Raw genomic sequence first — 6,000 nt, 5'->3', positions numbered from 1 at the left:
AGGGAAACTAGGCAGATTCAACCTCAGTCTACAAACGCTTCTGATAGGTTTTGAAGTCTTTATTCCAAATGGAATGAAAAAGGGCATGATACAACCCTAAACTAGGCCTCATTTATCTCGCAGAAGATGATACATTTAATTTTGGAAAAATAGAGGTAGGGCAAAAACTGCACAACTCATCCACTGCTTTGAAATAAATTTTGAATATATATGTGTGCATGTATGTGTGTGTGTGTATATATATATATGCCTGTATATATTGAAATATAAAATATAGATGTTTGTATATAATATATATGGTATATATGTATGTAAGTCTAGGTATATGCATACAAACATTTATCATTACTATCATTGCAATTTTTATTCCCCTGCTTGAATTTTAGGCTGACTCTCCCTCTCCTATACTCAGAGCTTAGAGCTGTGAGTACTGAGACATCGGGAAATCCCAGCTTTTACTCCTTTATTCGCCATCTTTAGAAGTTGCTGCTTCTTGTTCTCTAGCTATTTCATAGTTCCTAACTTTGCTTAAAAGCATTTCTAATTCCTCACATTGAAAAGTGGATTGCAAATGAAGTTTAATACGGAATGTTTTGTACCAAGAAAACTAATGCCCCATTTTCCCCCCTAATGAATGCCAAAATCATCACAGACTCAAGGCTCATGAATAATGTATATCGTCCAATTAAGTGCAAATGCTGTTCAGTTCTTGCAACTGGTATGTGATGCCAGTTCTGGCCTCAGAATGGGCCCTGAGGGTGGGGTTGGGAGAAGGGCTTGAGGAGGGTTGAGGTTGTGTGTGTGGATGTCTGACAGCTAAGCCCCTACAACTTGTAGCGTGCTCATTATGTCCTGGGAGCTAAACTTCCCATGCTCGAGTCCACAGAGAGGTGTTTTTTTCCAACCATAAATAGAACTTATCTTAAATTTCTAAATCCTCAGTCACTAATAGCCTGGGAGCTCTTGCCTGGTCATGTAAAATGATCAACATTTTTGCCTGTAAAACCATCAACTCTAATTGGCCAGCAGACCCCTCTCCCCAAGCTGAACTGCTTCAGGTGGTCAACCTCTGGAGGCTGACCCTCCGAGGGAGATGCAGCAGTGATTCTTTGCACCCAAAGAGTACATTTTATTCTTTCAGGTCCTGATCCAGATGTCTTTCTTCACCAAGAGATCCTGGCAGCCTTTTAAGGCAGCTAAACTGGGTGGGATTTTGGTTTTGGGGTTTTGTTTTTTGTTTTGTTTTAGCATTTGTTTATTTATTTGCATACAATACTGTGGTCAGGAACTTGTTAATTCTCCAGGGAAACTGTTTGCAATGCATCACTGAAGCGACAACTTAACAGTTCACACTGATCATTCCCTGTGGTCTGCCATGGTGACGGTGATGCTTTCATGTATCGTGAGCATGAATTGGGTGCGTTCTTTATCTTCCACTGCCAAAAACACAGAGCCAGGAGGACATGATATCAAGTCACTGCTTTCACATACCTGGTAAAGGTGGTCATTTCACATATCTGGGCCTCAGTTCCCTCATCAGGAATAGAAGATGGTAACTGACGATTGTTTTATCCAGGTGGGTGTATAAAGTAAAAGCGGTATTATCTGTGAATCCTGAAGCCTTGTGCAAATGTTTGTAACTGTCCTCTTGGCTTTGAGTGTATAGACATTCTCACTTGCAGCTTCACAACTGGACATGACAAATCTCTATACCTTGGGCTTGCCCAAGCCTGATTAATGTTGTTCATAGAAATATTCATCCATCAGGGTTTGCATTTGTAGCATTTAGTTGTGTCAAATATCAGAGCCAGCCAGCGGTTTCTTAGAATTACACCGCCTAATAATGAATGCTGGAGACAGAATTTTTTTCAGCCTAAAATCTCTTCTTACAACTCAGGGCTGATGAGTACTGCCCTGCATTTCTCGATGGATCCAATTTAACACCAGGCGAAGCAGTGACTCAGACTAACTTAAATATCTCAAGATGAGTTTCACCTTTTCCTCTGAGGCCGTATCAGTTCAATTGCCTAAGTGCAAATTTATTGAAAGTGGTTTGGTGCTTAGCTTTTCTCTATTGGCAGTAATGGACTTTAAATTTATAGCAGGCTGATGAATTTCAGATAAGAGAACCATTACCTTACAAAAACATTAAGGAAAAATATATAACTACAATTGCTGAACCTCAAATGCATACTGTTTGAATGAGGGGAGATGGATGAGGTAGGCTGACATTTGCAAATGCAATTGCTCTCCATCCTCATGGTGCTAGCCCAGGAGTTTGAAAGCATGGCATATTCCAGAAAGGGCTCGGGATAGCTAGGCATTACAAGTGCATTATAACAAAATAGGAGGAGTAGGATATGATCTAGAGGTGAGGGATTTTTCCTTCTCTTAATTAATATAATTGAAGGTGTCTTTTGGCAACGGACCAAGGCTGTCATAGGGCTTGGGTGGTTCATTTGGTACCTGTGATGTCCTTTCCCATATGTTATTTTCCTTTTATACATGGCTTTGTCTTCCCACAGGGTGGGACTCTGGCATTGTGTAGACTAAAATGAAGGATGCCCAGTACAAATGTGAGGTCCGAAGAGACCTAGGCTTCTCCATTTTCTTGGGGCTTCCGGTATACTGGGGTGGGGGGGGAAGGAGTGAAATTGAAACAGTTGTATTTTAAAATATTTTGTTATATTTTTAAATATGCTGAACAAATTAACTCTTTAACTTAAAAAAATGCAATAGGGCTTCCCTGGTGGCACAGTGGTTGAGAGTCCGCCTGCCGATGCAGGGGACACGGGTTCGTGCCCCGTTCCGGGAAGATCCCACATGCTGCGGAGCGGCTGGGCCCGTGAGCCATGGCTGCTGAGCCTGTGCGTCTGGAGCCTGTGCTCCGCAACGGGAGAGGCCACAACAGTGAGAGGCCCGTGTACCGAAAAAAAAAAAAAAATGCAATATAGTTGTGCTACACATAAGATAATCACAGAATTGATAAAATAGGGGTTATAGACAGTATTTTTCCACAATGGAACACAAGTTTTGGGTTGTGTGATGAACTTTATTTTTTCCCCAGTTCTGTCACACATCTTAGCAATTGTGTGAATAACCTCGTTTGGAGATAAAGTCTCTTTTTTAAAGTTTATTTTTATTGAAGTGTAGTTGCTTTACAATGTTTCAGGTGAGCAAAGGGACTCAGCCATACATACATATATTCTTTTTCAGATTCTTTTCCATTATAGGTTATTACACGATACTGAATATAGTTCCCTGTGCCATACAGTAAGTCCTTGTTGTTTATCTGTTTTATATATAGTAGCGTATATCTGTTAATCCCAAATTCCTAATGTATCCCTTCGCTGCTTTCCCCTTTAGTAACCATAAGTTTGTTTTCTGTGTCTGTGAGTCTGTTTCTGTTTTGTAAGTAAGTTAATTTGTATCCTTTTTTTTCTCTAGATCCCACATATAAGTGACATCATATGATATGTCTTTCTCTATCTGACTTACTTCACTTAGTATGAAGGTAACGTCTTAACATGAGATCCTTTGTGGGCTTGTGTGTCAAATAGCCTTTCTGCTTTTCCATTTCCATCCCATTCCCCTATAGGACATAGCTTTCCAAAAAGTTTCATTCTTGGGCAAGTTACTTATTTTTCTGGCTCTTGTTCTCCTTATCCATAAAATGCATGTGTGTCTGTGACAGGGGTAGAGGTAGGGGATTCCCAGCGCCACTGTGGTCCAAGATGAGACCCCAAATTTCCCCAGGATGCAAGGCATTTTCCCTGCTTTTGAAGAGAAAAGTCGCTTCAGCCAGCCTCCAGGAAGACCCCTCTTGGGGTGGTTTCGCTGTGGTCTGGTTTCTCTGTGGTCCTCTCTCAGTCCAAGGCCGCTTCTCTGCAGTTGATGCTGTGCAGGGGGAACCAGCCACATCCAGCCCTGAGAATGAGAAGAAATGGAGGAAAAAGACATTGCATTTCTACGAATCCCCCTGACCCTCCTGAGAAGGGAGGGATGAGCCATGAAAACTGCCTGTGTCATTTTATTTATTTATTTTATTGATGTGTAGTTGATATACAATGTTGTATTAGTTTCAGGTGTACCAGCAAAGTGATTCAGTTATGTAGATAGATAGATATTCTTTTTCAAGTTCTTTTCCCTTACAGATTATTACAAGATATTGAGTATATTTCCCTGTGCTATACAGTAGTTCCTTGTTGATTATTTTATACATAGTAGCATGTATATATGCTAATCCCAAACTCCTAATTTATCCCTCCCCACGCCCCCTTCCCCCTTTGGTAACCATAAGTTTGCTTTCTATGTCTATGAGTCTATTTCTGCTTTGTAAATAAGTTCATTTGCATCATTTTTTTAGATTCCACATATAAGTGATATCATATGAGATTTGTCTGTCTGGCTCACTTCAGTTAGTATGATAATCTCTAGGTTCATCCATGTTGCTGCAAATGGCATTATTTCTTTCATTTTTATGGCTGAGTAATATTCCATTGTATATACGTACCACATCTTCTTTATCGATTCATCTGTCAGTGGACATTTAGGTTGCTTCCACGTCTTGGCTATTGTAAATAGTGCTGCTAGGAACATAGGAGTGCATGTATCTTTTTGAATTAGAGTTTTCATCTTTTCCAGATTGGAATTGCAGAACATATGGTAATGCTATTTTTAGTTTTTTAAGGAAACACATACTGTTCTCCATGGTGGCTAAACCAGTTTACATCCCCACCAACAGTGTAGGCGGGTTCCCTTTTCTCCACACCCTCCCCAGCATGTATTATTGGTAGACTTGGATGATTCTGACTGGTGATACCTCATTATAGTTTTGATTTGCATTTCTCTAATAATTAGCGATGTCGAGCATTTTTTCATGTGTCTGTGGGCCTTCTATATGTCTTCTTTGGAGAAATGTCTATTTAGATCTTCTGCCTATTTTTTTGATTGGGTTATTCGTTTTTTTTGATATTGAGCTGTATGAGCTGTTTGTATATTTTGGAAATTAATCCCTTGTTGGTCATGTTGTATGCAAATATTTTCTCCCATTCCATAGATTGTCTTTTTGTTTTAGCAATGGTGTCCTTTGCTGTGCAAAAGCTTTTAACTTTCATTAAGTCCCATTTGCTTCTGTTGATGGATATTAGGTTGCTTCCATGTCTTGGCTATTGTAAATAGCGCTGCAAAGAACATTGGGGTGCATGTATCTTTTCGAATTATAGTTTTCTCCTGTGTCGTTTTAGACACTGCTCCTCTGGCCTTTGTCCCAGCACTGCAGGCAGGGAATGGAAGTCCACTCAAACTGCCTTGCACACAGAGGGTTCTTCCTGTGTGGCTTGCAGTCTCTGTCCTAGGACACCAGAGGCAGCCCAACACTTAAAACGCAGTTAGCTTTAAGAGAGAATCTTCAGGTTTCTATAAATAATGCCAGAGGGATTTGTGTAGAATGAGACATTAGTTTTGTAGTTATACACACAGCAAATTTGAAAGAAAGGGGGCTGAATTCAGCTGGCTGGTGGTTTATTATGAAAAAAACTAGCTATTAATTGAACTCAGCAAAGTTTGAATGAAATTAAATCGGCAAACACATGATGTTTTGCCAGCAGTTTTCTCAGCCAACAACCAGCTATTGGTGCGGCCCAATCTTGGAAAAGTTGATACTGTCATTCTGGGCTAAAGCAACTGACTGTGGTCCCTTGTTATAATAGCCCATTAGAAAAAACACAGACTAATGTGGCCTTGAGGAGAAAATTATATTTTAAATGCCAATTGCAGAACAGTGTCCATAGCTGATCCAAGAACATCAATTATAATTTTAATGTGGAGTCTTTAAGTCTCTATCAGTAACCCCAGGTCGTTTGTTTTTAATGTAAGGACAATGGCACACACCAAAATAGTAAAATTAAAAGTAACCATAACTATCATATTACATTTTGATTCACAGACAAACATAATTTTGAAAGTGAGAGATAATGAGAGATTATTTAGTTCAATTTT

General features: G+C 39.7%; 1 long non-coding RNA gene across 1 annotated transcript in view; it reads right to left on the bottom strand.

Moving 5' to 3' along the window:
- Positions 1-3,425: 3,425 nt before the first annotated feature.
- The window catches only part of LOC113632555 (uncharacterized), a 103,141-nt gene continuing 100,566 nt past the window's right edge, over positions 3,426-6,000 (bottom strand). The window contains exon 5 of the long non-coding RNA XR_003437864.1: positions 3,426-3,927. This is a non-coding gene — a long non-coding RNA (uncharacterized LOC113632555). The remainder of the gene's footprint in view (positions 3,928-6,000) is intronic.

This window comes from Aethalodelphis obliquidens, unplaced genomic scaffold (genome assembly GCF_003676395.1).
Source record: "Aethalodelphis obliquidens isolate GAN/ISIS:26980383/991018 unplaced genomic scaffold, ASM367639v1 scaffold37, whole genome shotgun sequence".
Classification (NCBI taxonomy): Eukaryota; Metazoa; Chordata; class Mammalia; order Artiodactyla; family Delphinidae; genus Aethalodelphis; species Aethalodelphis obliquidens.
Note: the sequence above shows the minus strand (reverse complement) of the source record. Positions and strands in the feature narration are given on the sequence as shown.